The sequence below is a fragment of the Chelonia mydas genome, chromosome 10 (genome assembly GCF_015237465.2).
Source record: "Chelonia mydas isolate rCheMyd1 chromosome 10, rCheMyd1.pri.v2, whole genome shotgun sequence".
In the NCBI taxonomy this organism is placed as follows: Eukaryota; Metazoa; Chordata; order Testudines; family Cheloniidae; genus Chelonia; species Chelonia mydas.
Window position 1 is genome coordinate 30,649,975 of NC_051250.2, and position 18,289 is coordinate 30,668,263.

General features: G+C 48.2%; 1 long non-coding RNA gene across 2 annotated transcripts; it reads right to left on the minus strand.

The window, feature by feature from the left end:
- Window positions 1-5,002: 5,002 nt before the first annotated feature.
- On the minus strand, window positions 5,003-13,536 carry LOC122461958. Of its 2 annotated transcripts, none has more exons than XR_006284242.1 (3): window positions 13,044-13,536; window positions 8,213-8,295; window positions 5,003-5,742 (listed from the first exon to the last, which is right to left on the minus strand). It is a non-coding gene; the product is annotated as an uncharacterized LOC122461958 (long non-coding RNA). The 2 variants fall into 2 exon arrangements; XR_006284243.1 differs by lacking the exon at window positions 13,044-13,536 and adding an exon at window positions 10,493-11,136.
- Window positions 13,537-18,289: the final 4,753 nt, after the last annotated feature.

Sequence of the window (18,289 nt, forward strand, 5' to 3'; positions counted from 1 at the left end):
GAGGGACCTGAGCCCCCCTTTTGGGGTTTGTCTCTTGGGTAAGCAGGAGGCAGACTCTTTGCTACTGAACTCACCCTCACTCCCATATCCAGCCCTGCCCACTTTAAAAGACAGCTAGAAGCTCCCTTTTCCAGGTGTTTTCTGTTTTAATCAGCATAGTCCCTGTATAGGACTCTCCCTTCCCACTGCTCACACTGTTTTAATGGCAGCCCAGCTTCTGGCCTTTTCAATAGCACATCCACCCTGGGTACTAGTTGTCTTTGGGTATCTTAAGTGCACTGCTTTCTAAGGCCATGCCTACGCTACAAACATATATCGGTATAACTACGTTGCTCTGGGGTGTGAAAAATCCACTCCCAAGTGACGCAGTTATACTGGCCTAACCCCTGGTGTAGACAGCGCTGTGTCAGCTTCTCCCATTGACATAGCTACTGGCTTTCATGGAGGTGGATTAATTACGTTGATGGGAGAAGCTCTTCTGCCATAGAATCTCAGAGTTGGAAGGGACCTCAGGAGGTCATCTAGTCCAACCCCCTGCTCAAAGCAGGACCAATCCCCAATTTTTGCCCCAGATCCCTAAATGGCCCCCTCAAGGATTGAGCTCACAACCCTGGGTTTAGCAGGCCAATACTCAAACCACTGAGCTATCCCCCCCATCAAGGTTCCTTCCCCACTCTGAACTCTAGGGTACAGATGTGGGGACCTGCATGAAAACCTCCTAAGCTTACTTTTACCAGCTTAGGTTAAAACTTCCCCAAGGTACAAACTATTTTACCCTTGGACTTCCACTGCCACCACCAAATGTTTATCTGGGTTTATTTATTAGGAAAGCGTTGTTTGGAAACATCTTTCCCCCCCAAAATCCTTCCAACCCTTGCACCCCACTTCCTGGGGAAGGTTTGGTAAAAATCCTCACCAATTTGCATAGGTAACACAGACCCAAACCCTTGGATCTTAAGAATAATGAAAAAGCATTCAGTTTCTGAAAAGAAAGATTTTAATAGAAGTAAAAAGTAAAAAAGAATGACCTCTGTAAAATCAGGATGGTAAATACCTTACAGGGTAATCAGATTCAAAACAGAGAATCCCTCTCGGCAAAACCTTAAGTTACAAAAAGACACACAGACAGGAATATCATTCTATTCAGCACAGCTTAATTTCTCAGCCATTTAAAGAAATCATAATCTAACGCATACCTAGCTAGATTATTTACTAAGTTTTAAGACTCCATTCCTGTTCTGTCCCCGGCAAAAGCATCACACAGACAGACCCTTTGTTTTTCCCTCCCCCCAGGCTTTTGAAAGTATTTTGTCTCCTCATTGGTCATTTTGGTCAGGTGCCAGAGAGGTTATCCTAGCTTCTTAACCCTTTACAGGTGAGAGGATTTTTCCTCTGGCCAGGAGGGATTTTAAAGGGGTTTACCCTTCCCTTTATATTTATGACACCCCCAACCTAGCAGCATCTTCACAAAAGCGCTACAGCAATGCAGTTACACCACCAGTGCAGTTTTAAAATGTCGACTTGCCCCCACTCTTCGGCGGCGGGGGTGAGGGCGGTTAATGAACGGTAATGTAATAGGCTCTCATTTTGTACTTCCATGGTGTGCTAAGGAGTGAGGGCTTCCTGCAGGCAGTTCGTAACAGAAATAATTGTTTACATGCCTGGAGCATAAGAGTGGTTAAAACAAACAGCAAATGTTGAAACAAACAGTAACTAAATCAGTTCTTCCCAAGCCTCTTCCCCAGCCAGCCACTCCGCCCTGCAAGGGAAATGATTTCCTTCAGGTCTAAGGGTAGAGGGAGTGTTTGCCTAGCTATCCTAAGAGCCCCAAAGAATAGCAAACAGCTGACACACTGGGAGTTTGTAAGTCTGGCTGATTTTGATCATGCCAAGTACATGGTGGTGTGGAGTTTCTACAGACATAGTACCTCACTGTGCCCTCGCAAGCTAAGCAGGGCTAGGCTGACTCACCATGTGAATAGGAAGCATCCAAGGGAAGCCCATGCAGCCTGAAAAATAATACTAGCAACTCATCAGTTGGTGCTGTTCCCTCCTAGTTAGTACCAATGCCATGGCCCACAGTGGGCTGCTCAGAGTTACACGGGGGGAAAGTGGGCGTATGCTGACTGCCTAGCCTGGGGGCAGCTGCCCTGCCGTGACTCATGTGGACCATCCAGGGCTCTATCTGGACTAGATGCCAGGGAAGGGAAGGTTTAGATCCTTGATAAGAAGGAGCTGCAGCCTTGCTTTCCCTTTTCCATTAATTTCCAGGCCAACAAAACAGGGAAGAAGCCATAACTTGCAGGTGTCTCCTGCTGTGCATCCATTTCAGCTCAGCTCCTCTTAGAATGGACCTGGGTGGCTGGAGCAAAGACTCTTAGACAAGAGAGGGAAACTGATCTCTTCCCAGCAAGATTTAGTGGCCAGTCAGACAGGATATTATTCTGGATGGGCACTCTGTCCCCATCATTGAGCTCTTCCCAGCTGCTGGGAGATTCACTCGGTAATTGCTTTTTGAGTCCACATTTTATCCTCAACTGACAGAATTGCATTAGGGTGACACAAGCTGCGTGATAAAGGGATGTTTGTGTCTCACAGGGGCTGTAAGTCATTTCTCTGCACAAACAGCCACAGAAACGGGCAGTGGAGGCTCTAAGCCAAGAGCTCCAATTCCCTTCCCCTTGGAATCCCTGTGCCCCAACACTCCAGGAGAGTCATAAGCAGTTCTGACATCCCAACTGGCACCACCCTCCCCATCTCTCCCTTTTCTGTCCTCTCTGTATCATACAGCAGAGCCCTGGTTTTGAGGAGTGGCCTTTATTTTTGCCACACTTTTTATCTTGTTGTGCCCACCATTAGTTCTGGGCACACGTCACTATCTAGTAGTAGGCATCCATTGGTCTCTCGAGAGACCATGGCCATGCACCCCAAGAGCCACCATCTACACATCTAGCAACCTGACTACGCCTGCAAAACTGGACACCGGGTTGAGGCCATGAGAAAAGTGGTGTCCTCTGTATGTGCTGATGTTTTTCACTGCACAATCACGCCCGCCTCCCCCTCATCCTTTCCAAATTTCTCTGCAGTAAATGATAGGAAGAATGTGGCAGCTCATGGTTTTTTTTAAAACTTTCTTGAGACAGAATGCACCTCTGTATTCACACCCTACATGTGATTATTGTAATAAGCTTTGTAAAAATATGCCTTGTGAGAAATCTGAAAACGAATAACTCACTGGTCAATAATATTATGGTGCAATGTGTGTAGCAACATTATATGCAGAGTTATGAACATAAGCTGAAATTATGACTCAACATATTTACCAGACATCTCGGGAGGGGGTAAACTGGTTTCTCAAAGACAAATGACAAGCTGACACCTCTAGCCAGGAGTCAAAGTTGATGGGCAACTACCTGTCAGGTGGCCATTCTTTGGCAAGGAAGGGGGGGCAGGAATGGACTGATCTGCATTTTAGCAACACCACCATAAAGCCTCTTTCATCATGACACCCCCATGTCTCCTTCCTCACAGCTGGAGGGCACTTTATCTAGGGGATACCCTCAGGAAAAAGCATTTCCAATGGTGACTTGAACATAAAATGAGGGGCAAATCACCCCATCAGTTCTCTCTCTCGTTTATTCCCCTAAGACGACAAAAGAAACCAACCCTTTGGAGGCAGATCCTGACTTGAGAATTTGGTCAGCTGTAGTGCTGGGAATTTGGGCTGAGGATTTTACCTTGAACCAAATCTACTTTGTTAAGTTTAGTTGCTAGAAAGCATTTTATCTGTATTTCTCTTGTAACCAGTTCTGACTTTAATGCCTTGCAGTCACTTAATCTCTTTGTAGTTAAATTAATTTGTTTTATTCTTTAAACAAAACTAATCCAGTGTTGCATTCAAAGTGAACTGTTTGGGTAACTCCAGTTAAAGTAGCAAACGGTTGTACAGTGACCCCTTACCAGGGCAATAGACCTCTAATATCTGGACTGTCCAGGTGAGGTCTAGCCAGTGCAGAACACACGCTGTTTTGGGGAAAATTGGGACTAGGAGCATGGTGGGGTCACCCTGCAAGTAGTAACCAAGGCTGCTGGAAGCTGGAGTGTGGCTGGTGTGCTGCTGACAGGCTGCTAGGGTCAGAGTGGCTGGATCAGGCCTGTGGCTATACACAGTGTGACAAAGCTCCGACCTTGTCTCAGTGGGTCCTGTGCTTCCTGGCGGATTATGCTAGCCTCAGAGGCTCACTGTGACCCTCCACATAGCCCTTCTCTCTCTAGAGGCAAAGATCACAGCCTACTGAGCCATTTTCATCATAAACTAGCAAGAGAGGTGAGAAGTTATCCTCCCTTGCACAATCTGTTGTCTCCCAGTCTCAGTGATTAGTTGGGGAAGGGAGGGGGAAGCCCAGGCCCGCCCTCTACTCCAGGCTCCAGTCCAAGGACTCTGACAGTAGCAGCTCTTGGTAGCGGACTTTTTGGAAACAGGACGAGTATGATTCCCTGGGCCACTTCCCCCACAGCAGCCCCCCCTCAAAAATCTACAGCACCCTTACCTCAATGCCTCCTTTCTTGTGCCTGATAGAGTTTGTACTGCTCCATTTCTCCAGCAGCATGGCTTTCTCCTACAGCTCCTGACACATGCCCCCCCCCACCTGACTAAGTGGGAGGCTTTTAACTAGCTTCAGCAAGCCCCTAATTGGCTTCAGGTGTCCCAATCAACCTCTCTCCGTGGCTTTCTGGAAGGATCTTAATTGGCCCCAGGTGTCTTGATTAACCTGGAGCAACTGCCATTTGGTTACCATGGTAACAAGGATTTGTTTAGCCTGGGGCTAATATACCTGTTTCTCACTACTTTCCTATAGCCATCCAGCCTTGCCCCGATCACAACAGACACTCAGGGTGTGACCTGCATGCTGGCAGGCTAATTGTGAGTGACCCAAGATGGAAGCTACAACAGCAAAGCATTGCGAGGCACCAAGGTGGCAGGGCAGGGAAATCACAGCTCCTCACTGGTCTGGATTGCACCCCACAATGAGATAGTTCTGAGGATGAAGGGTGCAGCCCCTGTCCCCTTTCTGGCCACACCAGTGTGCTAGAGTCACGAGTGACGGGCTGGCAAATAGTAATGACAGGTCCCTGACATGGAGAGATCTGGATCACTTGGGAAGCTGAAAGCAATCAAAGGTTGGATTCAGAGAGCACATGATGGCTTGTGATGCACATTTACAGGGAAGAGGAGCTATAAATCTTCCTCCCCATTAAGTCCATCCTCTTGGACTCTTTGTCCTTCGGGTAAACTTATGCCTCCCCTGCCAAGCCCTGTCATTTGCTGCAGTTTCCACCAATGATTTAGGGGCTGGGTGTGAGTAAAAACCCTCAAAACCCTGCATAAGGATGAAGTATGGCTTCTTCAAATACTTCACTGTCGGGGGCAGTGAAGATGTGATATTAAAGAGGGCTTTTTCAGGCTCCAAGAGAGCCTCATTTATCAGAAGGGCTACTTTCCCTAGAGCTAATGATTGGAGAATATCCAGCAGCTTATGTATATTCTCCTGAAGGAATTCCAGCTGGATACCCAAGGTAGCAACCATATGCCTCAGGAGGTCCTGATAGGCCTTAAAGTTCTCAGGCACAGAGGAAGAAGGAGATTCCAGGACAGTAGAATCATCCAGAGAGGATAAGGAGGCAGTTTTCTGTGCCAACATTGGGTCCTGTTCTTGACCACAGTATCCAGCCAGAAGAATCCTGGAGGTCCAGGGGAAATAGGCTCAGTGGTTGCTGGTGGCTGACATGGTTTGGGAGCAGAAGTCACTCTTGGGACCAGTGATCTCCCTCCGGAGAAGAAGAGGAGTGGGATGTCAGGGACTGAGGAGCATCCTAAGGATTCCAAGGAGGCCATTGGGCACACAGATAAGGCACTGATGACCAGTAGGCACCGGGTCAAGAGCCCATGTCCAACTGTGGGACAGATGCCAATCTCAGTACCAATGGTGATCTGAGGGCAATCTCTGGTGCCTATCAAATCAGGAGGAAAGGATGACCCCCCACCTAGAACCTGAGGTGTCCCAGAGGTTCTCTGGTGACAATGGGGAAGCAAACCCCAATGCAGCAAACAGACTTATTCGAAGCCCAATACGGGGGCAACATCAGTGCTGAAGCAGAATGGGGTGGGACGGATCAGCACTGGCAGTACCAAATGAAACACATTCCTACCCAATACCAGGAGAGGTGCTGGTACTGATGCTAAGGGTGGTACTGAGTTCAATGAAGGGATCTGCTGCCAAGACAACGACACTGCCAAAGGATGCGCCAATGTTGAATTGTTGGATGCGCTGCTCCAGGCCAATGGGGGCTGTGGGAAGCAGCGTGGGCCAAGGGATATGCTGGCCATCACTTCCCACAGCCCCCATTGGTCTGGGATGGTGGACTGAGGCTAATGGGAGCTGCGATCAGCCAAATCTGAGGACATGGTAGATAAACAAACCGGCCTGGCGGGCCGCGTGCCAAAGGTTGCGGATCCCTGGCTTAGCCTAAGATACTGCTAACTACAATATACAAGAACATTTTCTCCAAAACTGAGACTGAATGTGCAAGATGAAAACCAGACTGTGCTCCTACTCTAGCCATGGTCAGTAGGAAGGAACTGAGGGGGTCTCCTTATATGGAGAGCAGCCATGGCCATGGGTACAGGGCATGCATGCCACCCCTAAGGGTACTTCTCAGCAAAGTTCTCTGGCTCTAGCGAGCGCACAAACCTCAGTAGATGCATCTACTTGAAGAACCTGTCTTCCAACAGCATCCACTACCAGATACTTCAGAGGCAATGAACAGAACAGGGCAATTATTGACTGATCCATTCCCTGTTGTTCAGTCCCAGCTTCTGGCAGTTAGAGGCTTAGGGACACCCAGAGCATGGGGTTGCATCCCTTGCCTATTAGCCAATGATGGACCTCTCCTCCATAAACTTATCTAATTCTAGTTTTGGACTTCACACCATCCCCTTAGCTTTATGAGGGGTCGGTGTGTTCCTGTACCAGCTCTTCGGAATACATTTATGTAGTTACTGGAGAGATGTGTGCTTTTTTACCATCTTCTCTGGTCAGGAATGTGCTTACCTGGTTAGCTGACACCTAGTGTGTTACTATTCTGCCACGGCCAGACCTATTCTGGTTCACGCTGTCAGCTATGCCTAGGGCTCCAGCAAAGCCTACAACCATCACCATCTGGTCAGATGATCAGTAGTATATTCCTACTACTATACTCATTAGTCAAGCATGAAAGTTTGTCCATACAGATTCTATGGTACAGTGAGACATTTAAAATTTTCACTATTTGACGTTATGCTTTCACTTATAGCATCACTCACCCGCCAGCACGACCTACTCTGTCACTCCTATACATTTTGTACCCTGATATCATGTCCCACTGATTATCATCATTCCACCAAGTTTCTGTAATGCCTATTATATCAATATCCTCATTCAATACCAGGTACTCCAGTTCTCAGGGAGGAGGGAAGAGGGTTGGTTTTAGGTTTATTAACGGGCCTGGGATGTTGCTTTGTTTAGGGATTTCTGAACCAGCTGGTCTTTGCTGGCTAAGTGGAGACAGCTGTTCCCATAGTAACCCCAGAAGGGGAGGGATGCTGTGGCCTCAGGGGTTTTAAACCCAGGAGCAGCGCTGGGTTAACGCAGCAGAGCTTCCCTCCGTCCGCGCAAAGTCCCGCCTAGTTCTAAGGGAGAGGAGAGTCTAACTTGGGGCTGGTGGAGTTCAAGGAGTCTCTCCTGGCAAATCCACTTCGTCACACTCTGCGGAAGCTCTCCACATGAATGATGTGTCCTCCGTGTGGGCAGGACCCATCTCCCGGGCCGGCAACAGAAATGCCTCAGTGGCACTAAGCCTAGTTTCTCTCTCCAACCAGTCTATCTCCAAAGATAGAATCAGGACTTGGAGGAGAGGCTAAAACAGGCTTTAAATCCTCCATTAACCAAACTTGACAAGGCAGCGCGGACTCTCAAACCAGCCACTTCTGGACCCAGCCTGGGCAGTGAGCTCCTAGGGGACCCCAGGGCCCAGCACAATAGGAGTGGGCCCCACACATTGCTATCCCCTATAGAGCAGCAGTGGCAGTGAAGTACATGTCCAATTTTCCCAGGTGATCGAAAAGGCAACAAGCAATGCACTGTCTGGCCTGTGACTCAGATGGTGAATTTACCTGATTTTAGCTTCCTGGTCACCAGTTTGTATTGGTGGGCCTGCTGCAGCTCTTTCCTGCTAGATTCTGTTGCTGACACCGACCTGAATGAAACGACATTGTACTGTATGAGTCTTGCAGAGAAAGCACAGAAAGCTTTGTATAAAATCTTACCAGCTTGGCTTCATGCAGACACCAAGGGCCTGAGCCTCCAAGGGAGTGTGGGAAAGGTCTCAAGCCACCTTTCAGCTGCTGGTTCAGGCATTATACTGAATAAGAGATGCTCTGTTACTCCAGCAGTAATGGTGCCCATTATCAGAGGGCAATGCACTCCATCCACACTCGCCTGCTCCAGGGCCTTCCCTGACACACGATCTCATGATCCACAGGCCTCAAATCCAGGTCCACAGAAGCAGCCATGCTTCAACCCTCCACTTGGCAGCCTGCTAACAACTGCTGACCCAGGAGCCATGAAGTCCAGCCCCCATTGAGGCTCTGCCCCGGCTTCCCATTGGCGGAGTCCCAGAGCAGCTGATTGGCCTGCTGGTCCTACTTAGGGTGACCAGGCATCCAGTTTTCAACCAGAACACCTGGTCAAAAAGGGACTCTGGTGGCTCTGGTCAGCACCGTCAACTGGGCCGTTAAAGGCACTGAAGCAGGCTAGTCCCTACATGGCCTGGTACCATGCTGTGCCCCAGAAATGGCCAGCAGGTCCGGCTCCTAGGCGGGGGGGGCCACAGGTCGATGTGTGCTGCCCCCGCCCCAAGCACCAACTCCACACTGGCCTGGAACTGGCCAGTGGGGGCAGTGCCTGTTATGGGCAAGAGCAGTGGGTACAGCCTCCTGCCGACTAGCGACAGATCTACTGGCTGCTTCCAGGGTGCACACAATGCAGTGTCAGGAGAGGCAGGCAGTCTGCCTTAGCCCCACTGCACTGCTAACCGGGACCCGCCCAAAGGAAGCCTGTGCCCCAACCCCCTGCCCCAGCCCTGAGACCCCCCACAACCTGGAGCCACCTCCTGCACCCTAAAGCCTTCATCCCTGGCCCCAGCCCAGAGCCCATACCCCTTCCTGCACCTCAACTCCCTGCCCCAGCCCAGAGTCCCCTCCCACTGCTGAACCCCTCATCCCTAGCCCCACCCCGAGGCCTCACCCCCTCCTACACCCCAACCCCTGGCTCAACCCACAGCCCCCTCTTACACTCTAAATGCCTCAGCCCCACTCCCCAGCCTGGAGCCCCCTTCTGCACTCCAAACCCCTCATCCCTGGCTCCACCCCAGAGCCCACACCTCCAGCTGGAACCCTCACTCCCTCCCGCATGCCAAGCCCCTACCCCATCCCAGTGAAAGTGAATGAGGGTGGGGAAGAGTGAGCCATTGAGGGGGGAAATGTAGTGAGTGGGGGCAGGGCCTTGGAGAAGGGGCAGAGCTAGGGTGTTCAGTTTTGTGTTATTAGAAAGTTGGTAACCCTAGCCCTACTTAAGCCAGCACAGGAACCAGAAGCTTTCTGAACAACTGGGATCCACCCTGCTCCTACTTGACTTCCTGGCATTCTGACCTGGCTTGGCTCCTGCCTCTGACCCCGGGTATCCTGACCTGACCTTGGTTGCTGACTTGTGGTTCTTATCTCCAGTTGGTCTCCTGCTTCTAATCTCCTGGTGTCCTGACTCTTGACTCCTGACTGTGGACTCCAGCTCTGATCACTAGGTCTAGCTGTTCCTGACCTGGGCTTGACATATCCCCTTTTATCCCCCCAGTTATAGGGTAAGCAGGAACAGCTGGCACAGAGCCTGCTATACTGACTTGACGTCACCAAGGAGTTCCCTGTCACCACTGCTATCCTCACCTGTCTCATTACAGGTTTCAGAGTGGTAGCCGTGTTAGTCTGTATCAGCAAAAACAACGAGGAGTCCTTGAGGCACCTTAGAGGCTAACAAATTTATTTGGGCATAAGCTTTCATAGACTAAAACCCACTTCATCAGATGTATGGAGTGAAAAATACAGAAAGCAGTATAAATATTACAGCACATGAAAAGTGGGGGGGGGGGGGGGGGTCAGTGCTAACAAGACTAATTCAATTGAGGTGGAAGTGGCCTATTTTCAACAGTTGACAAGAAGGGGTGAATATCAAAGGAGGAAAATTACTTTTGTAGTGGTAATAAGGCCAATGCAATCAAGGTGGACGTTGCCAATTTCCAACAGTTGACAAGAAGTTGTAAGTATCAGCAGAGGGGAAAGTTATTTTGTAGTGACCCATCCACTCCCAGTCTTTATTCAGGCTGGTGACGGGGTTCGACTCACCAACACTGGTGCCTCCTGCTGGTTGCTCTGGGAATTCTCTGTCCAGTCATGGAGCACCTTTCAGGTGTGGTGCCTTGCCCTTCGTCTGCTTTGGGGACCCGCATTGCTCCCCGCTCTGCAGTGTCCCCTTCAGGATACTGCCCTCCGGCAGTGCCCACTGCTCTGGTCTCACCCCCTTCTGGGCGTTTGGTGTTATCAGCAGTCTTCGATCTACACCAGCTCTAGTGGCCGACTGCCGCCTCAAACTCTAGCCCCTTTGTCGCAGGGACCAGCCACAGCCTGTATCAGGCCACGCTCCTCTTCAGCAAGGTGTAGTACAAGGGGGAAGGAGGGGGACCCAGGCCCACACGCTACTCTGGGTCCCGACCCAGGGACCCTCTAGCGGCAGCCTCTCTGCCCTCCTTCTTTCCTCTTGTCAAACTATTGTCCCTGGGCTGCTTCCCCTTCGGCCCTGCGCACATGCTCACCCCTTTGTAGGAAGGCCTGCAGCCTGGGGTTTCCTTGGCCAGAGTGCCCCAGCAACTTCTGCCCTTCCCCAGCACTGCTCTGTCCAAGGTGCTACCTTTCTGCTCAGGAGCCAGTCCTCCTCCCTTGCCAGTGAGGGAGAGACTGCCCTGCTCCCTAGCTGGGCAGCCTTTATATAGAACCTTGCTCAGTCCTGATTGGCTGCCCCTTCCCCCGCCCTGATTAGCTCTGCCCAGGCCTTCACTGATAGGCTGCTGGTTCACGCAGCCTCTCTGGCCTGGTTCAGCCCTTTTCTCAGGGGGTGGGGCTCTGCCCCACCACAAGGCCTAATTTGATGGAGTCCAGTTTGCAAATTAATTCCAGTTCGAAACTGCACTGGCCTTGTTAGCACTACAAAAGTAATTTTCCTCCTTTGATATTCACCCCTTCTTGTCAACTGTTGAGAATTTTTCACTCCATGCATCTGATGAAGTGGGTTTTAGTCCACGAAAGCTTATGCCCAAATAAATTTGTTAGTCTCTAAAATGCCACAAGGACTCCTTGTTGTTTTTGGGTCTCATTACAGCAATTTCCAGCTGCCCTGCACCTTTCAGAAGTTCCAAGGCTGCTGAAGTACCACTAGTGTATCGCTGTCCACCACCCAGTGCCCCCTACCAGGAACTGGCATTTGAAATTCTACTGATTGGTGAATTTGGTTTTGTTTAAGAAAGAAATTGAAAATGTAAGGTAGTAAGCTGTCACTGGACATCCGGTGTGATCAGATATCAGTGTGACAATAACCAGCTAGCTAGGTTTTCAAAAATCAAAAGGCAATTGTAGATCTGACTTGGCCTGAGATGTAGTCCATTACAGATTCAGTTTTTTTCCCTTTATTCTTTGCCCTTGCCAATGTCATGCTGTGATAAACTAATGTTTACAATCCAGATTCAGTTTTTTCCGAGTAAGCAGGCTATAGGTAAAGGTGAACAATCCCGTTGTGATGGTTTGCTTAATGGCCTGGAAATTGAATTGGTGGATAAGCCTGAAGTTTAATCTTTTACATTTAATGGCTAGGCAAGAAGTCACATTAATTCTTCTTTTTGCATCATACTTTTGGCAATGTTGAATGATATGCAGCTGCTGCCTGTGAATGAATTACTCTTGCTGAAACAAGACCTGACATTGACTAAAGGAAACTTTCTTGATGACAAGTTTGTTTCTCCTCTGTCTGCTGTGAGCCCTGGGGTGAGATAAGTGTTTTTGCAAATAATTATTAATGAAAAAATGAAATTAAAACAGCTCAGATTTTGCTCTAATGACTAGAAGCGGGACTGGTATCTGAAGCAGAGAGTATGTGAGTATAGGGATAAAAGAGGTCCTTTGCTAGCAATGGTTTATAATAAGGTCATTGCATCCAGGCTAATCCCTCAGATTAGGGATGCAGAAACTCACATCTGCTCCCATCCCACAGAGATTAACAAAATATTTTCTAAATATTACATTGCTCTGTATAAGTTATTGCAGGCACAAGCCCAGGATTTCATTCAATTTTGCCTTGACTTGGGCCCCTTACAGCAGTCCCTATAAAGGCACCATTTGTCGACTGCCTGGGAAACCTGACAGTCTCCTCACAACACTTGTGAAGTCCTTTGAAAGACCCATAGTTTGGGGAAGCTGCTATTATTGGTTTTGTAGCTGTAGCCTCAGAACCTTATCAAAGATCAGGGCCCCATGTGACAGATGCTGTGCAAATAAATAATAAGGAGAGTCCTGTTGGAACAACAAATTTACCCGAATTGTGATTTTTAATTGTAAAAAAAGTTACACTAATATAATTCAAGGACTGTGTTATGATCACACCTTGTAAACTGTTTTTCCTTCTTTTCTGGTGTTTCATGCGGTGCTTGCCATGGTACTAAGCCAACTGAGGGCTCTATAGCCCAACCCCAAACCTTGTTTAATATTGGACAGTGATAGGCCCATGTTAACACCTTTGACTCTCTGGGCCCATATATTCCATCTAACTTAATACAACATTTTTGGCTTCCCTGGGTGGGCCTAAAGGGTTAATACATACATAGTGCCCCATGTCACAGGGTCCACTTACCACAGGTGGCACCACCTCCTGGCTGCTCTGGGGATCAGCTCTTTCCAGGTCTGAGGTGCCCTTCTGCCGCTTGCAGCACGCTCTGTTGCCTCTCTCTCTCATTCTCTATCACTCAGGGCACTCCCTCTTCTTGACGTGGCCTTCTAGCCAGGTCACTATGTGCATTCTCCCCTTCCAGGGTGTCAAAGTCTTTCCTTACTGGCAGCCTTCCCATTCACTGCCCCTTTGGTGCCACTTCTCCAGTGGCTGGCAGAAGAACCTGGGCCTGCCCTTTCCTCTGGGTTTCAGCTCAGGGATCCTCTAGTCAGCAGCCAAGGTCTGTTCCTTCCTGGACTTTACTGCCTTTTCCCTGAGCCTTTCCTTACCTTCTGGCTCTCCCTGACTTCTCAGGGTTTGCCAGCCCCACAACTCCCTCCTCCCAGGGAGTAACTGTAAGCTACCTGCCACTATAGCCCCAAACACACCTCCCTTCTCCCAGGAAGTGACTACAGACTACTTCCCTACAGCCTATTTCTGCTCTCAGTTCCCTGGCTTTATAGAAGCCCCGCCTGTTCTCACAGAGGTGATCTCTCCCTAATTAGGGCTTTCCCCTCAGTCTTAATTCTCCCAGTTTGTCACCTAATAGGTTAATTGGCCCATCTGTCTTCTATTAACCCCCCCCCAGGGCAAGTGTGGGGTGAACACCCTATCACACCTTGTATCTTGATGAGCCAACAAACAAGTTTGTTTTTAAATCCTTAAATGTGTTGATCTTGTTTGGAATAAGCACGCAAAGCAAACCTTAATATTTTTGCTTTTAATAGTAAAACGGGGTTAACCATTGTTTTAAAGTTACTGTTTTTTAACCTTTCACAAATGCTTTGTTTCAGATCTTTTTTTATTCCGCTAAGGTTTGTCTTTTCTATAATTGGTAATAACTTTAATAGTTTAATGTAAAGGCATTTTTAAGAAAAAAGCAAAAGTGGTAAAAATCAAGTGTTAAAGGTTAAGTTGCTAAAGCAGATTTTTACTCCAATCACATCTTGGGTAACCGCCACCCCTTGTTAACAAAACGCCAGCTCAGTGTTGATAAATGCAAAGTACTGCACACTGGAAAACATAATCCCAGCTAGAAAAGGAGGACTTGTGGCACCTTAGAGACTAACCAATTTATTTGAGCATAAGCTTTCGTGAGCTACAGCTCACTTCATCGGATGCATAAAAGTGGAAAATGCAGTGAGGATGTTTTTATACACACAGACCATGAAAAAATGGGTGTTTATCACTTCAAAAGGTTTTCTCCCCCCACCCCACGCTCCTGCTGGTAATAGCTTATCTAAAGTGATCACTCTCCTTACAATGTGTATGATAATCAAGGTGGGCCATTTCCAGCACAAATCCAGAGTTTAACAAGAACGTCTGAGGAACGGTGGCGTGGGGGAAGGGGGTAGGAAAAAACAAGGGGAAATAGGCTTGAATAGAGACTGGGAGTGGCTAAGTCATTATGCAAGGTAACCTAAGTTAATTGTATCCAATTTGCAAATGAATTCCAATTCAGCAGTCTCTCGCTGGACTCTGGTTTTGAAGTTTTTCTGTCATAATATGGCAACTTTCATGTCTGTAATCGCATGACCAGAGAGATTGAAGTGTTCTCCGACTGGTTTATGAATGTTATAATTCTTGACATCTGATTTGTGTCCATTATTCTTTTATGTAGAGACTGTCCAGTTTGACCAATGTACATGGCAGAGGGGCATTGCTTGCACCTGATGGCATATATCACATTGGTAGATGTGCAGGTGAACAAGCCTCTGATCGTGTGGCTGATGTTATTAGGCCCTGTGATGGTGTCCCCTGAATAGATATGTGGGCACAGTTGGCAACGGGCTTTGTTGCAAGGATAGGTTCTTGGGTTAGTGGTTCTGTTGTGTGGTATGTGGTTGCTGGTGAGTATTTGCTTCAGGTTGGGGGGCTGTCTGTAGGCAAGGACTGGCCTGTCTCCCAAGATTTGTGAGAGTGATGGGTCGTCCTTCAGGATAGGTTGTAGATCCTTGATAATGCGTTGGAGAGGTTTTAGTTGGGGGCTGAAGGTGATGGCTAGTGGCGTTCTGTTATTTTCTTTGTTAGGCCTGTCTTGTAGTAGGTGACTTCTGGGTACTCTTCTGGCTCTGTACATCTGTTTCTTCACTTCAGCAGGTGGGTATTGTAGTTGTAAGAATGCTTGATAGAGATCTTGTAGGTGTTTATCTCTGTCTGAGGGGTTGGAGCAAATGTAGTTGTATCGTAGAGCTTGGCTGTAGACAATGGATCGTGTGGTGTGGTCTGGGTGAAAGCTGGAGGCATGTAGGTAGGAATAGCAGTCAGTAGGTTTCTGGTATAGGGTGGTGTTTATGTGACCATCGCTTATTAGCACCGTAGTGTCCAGGAAGTGGATCTCTTGTGTGGACTGGTCCAGGCTGAGGTTGATGGTGGGATGGAAATTGTTGAAATCATGGTGGAATTCCTCAAGGGCTTCTTTTCCATGGGTCCAGATGATGAAGATGTCATCAATGTAGCGCAAGTAGAGTAGGGGTATTAGGGGACGAGAGCTGAGGAAGCGTTGTTCTAAGTCAGCCATAAAAATGTTGGCATACTGTGGGGCCATGCGGGTACCCATAGCAGTGCCGCTGATTGGGTATACATTGTCTCCAAATGTGAAATAATTATGGGTGAGGACAACATCACAAAGTTCAGCCACCAGGTTTGCCGTGACATTATCGGGGATAGTGTTCCTGACGGCTTGTAGTCCATCTTTGTGTGGAATGTTGGTTTTGGGGAGGCTTCTACATCCATTGTGGCCAGGATAGTATTTTCAGGAAGATCACGGATGGATTGTAGTTTCCTCAGGAAGTCAGTGGTGTCTCGAAGATAGCTGGGAGTGCTGGTAGCGTAGGGCCTGAGGAGGGAGTCTACATAGCCAGACAATCCTGCTGTCAGGGTGCCAATGCCACATTTATAACATTCATAAACCAGTCGGAGAACACTTCAATCTCTCTGGTCATGCGATTACAGACATGAAAGTTGCCATATTATGACAGAAAAACTTCAAAACCAGAGTCCAGCGAGAGACTGCTGAATTGGAATTCATTTGCAAATTGGATACAATTAACTTAGGTTACCTTGCATAATGACTTAGCCACTCCCAGTCTCTATTCAAGCCTATTTCCCCTTGTTTTTTCCTACCCCCTTCCCCCACGCCACCGTTCCTCAGACGTTCTTGTTAAACCCTGGATTTGTGCTGGAAATGGCCCACCTTGATTATCATACACATTGTAAGGAGAGTGATCACTTTAGATAAGCTATTACCAGCAGGAGTGTGGGGTGGGGGGAGAAAACCTTTTGAAGTGATAAACACCCATTTTTTCATGGTCTGTGTGTATAAAAACATCCTCACTGCATTTTCCACTTTTATGCATCCGATGAAGTGAGCTGTAGCTCACGAAAGCTTATGCTCAAATAAATTGGTTAGTCTCTAAGGTGCCACAAGTCCTCCTTTTCTTTTTGCGAATACAGACTAACACGGCTGCTACTCTGAAAATAATCCCAACTATACATATAAAATGATGGGGTCTAAATTAGCTGTTACCACTCAAGAAAGAGATCTTGGTGTCACTGTGGCTAGTTCTCTGAAAACGTCCCCTCAATGTGCAGTGGCAGTCAAAACAGGGGTCGGCAACGTGTCCTTAGACAGACACAAGTGTCCATGGTAAAAATGTTGAGGTCTGTGTGGGGCGCTTACGGCCACCTCAGGCGGCTCCCTGCAAGTGGCTCCCCATCCTTGCTGTTGCTGCTTCCATCACCCCTCCCTGAATGCTGGGGGTGGAGGCACAACTTGGGCTCTGGGAGGTTACTGACCTGTCACACACGGGGCTTGGGGAAGGTGGGGGGAAGGGCAGAGGGGTGCGCGCTCTAACCCATCACCGCCTGGAGGGAATCAGTGTGTGCGGAGCTGGCTGTGCATGGCTGGCACTGCATGGGGCAGGGAGGGGATTGTGCTGCCCGGGGCCCTCAGGGGCAGGAGAGAAGCAGATGGCCGGGGCTCTCTGGTTTCACTCCCTGCCTGGCCCCGAGAGGCGGCATGTGCAGGCAGGGGAGGGAGGCTCCACGCAGAGAGGAGTCCCGCTCCCAGCCAGTCCTGCAGGGGAAGTCGGCGAGAGATGCTCATACAGGCACATGGCTGAGTGAGTAGAATTTCTTCTTCTTATTATTAGCAAGCTAACTAGGTTACTGTTTTTTTCAGTTTGGAAAATTATGTGCGCTATTTTACAGGTTGAATGACTGAATGACATAACCCCCCGCCAATGTCTGTCACTAAGTCCGGTAATTTTGTCAAGTATCTGTTGTGGAACTTGGTGGTGCTGACCCCTGAGTCAAAAAAGCGAACAGAGTGTTGGGAATCATTAGGAAAGGGATAGATAATAAGACAGAAAATATCATATTGCCTCTATATAAATCCATGGTATGCCCACATCTTGAATACTGAGTGCAGATGTGGTCACCCCATCTTAAAAAAAGATATATTGGAATTGGAAAAGGTTCAGAAAAGGGCAACAAAAATGATTAGGGGCATGGAATGGCTTCTGTATGAGGAGGTTTAATAAGACTGGGGCTTTTCAGCTTGGAAAAGAAACGACTAAGGGGGGATAGGATAGAAGTCTATAAAATCATGACTGGCATGGAGAAAGTAGATAAGGAAGTGTTATTTACACCTTCTCATAACACAAGAACTAGGAGTCACCAAATGAAATTAATAGGCAGCAGGTTTAAAACAAACAAACAAAAGGAAGTATTTCTTCACACAATGCACAGTCAGTCTGTGGAACTCTTTGCCAGAGGATGTTGTGAAGGCCAAGACTATAACAGGGCTAAAAAAGAACTCTTGGTAGATAAGTTCATGGAGGATAGGTCCATCAATGGCTATTAGCCAGGAAGTGCAGGGATGGTGTCCCTAGCCTCTGTTTGCCAGAAGCTGGGAATGACCAACAGGAAACGAATCACTTGAAGATTACCTGTTCTGTTCATTCCCTCTGGGGCACCTGGCATTGACCACTGTCCGAAGACAGAGTACTGGGCTAGATGGACCTTTGGTCTGACCCAGTATGGCCGTTCTTATGTTCTTAATTCAGGGCTTCTAATGAAGTGACTGTAAATTAAATTTCAAATCATCTGAACCAAGGGCTGTTGTAACAGTAAACCTTTTTGTGATTGTTTGATTTGCAATTTCTTCC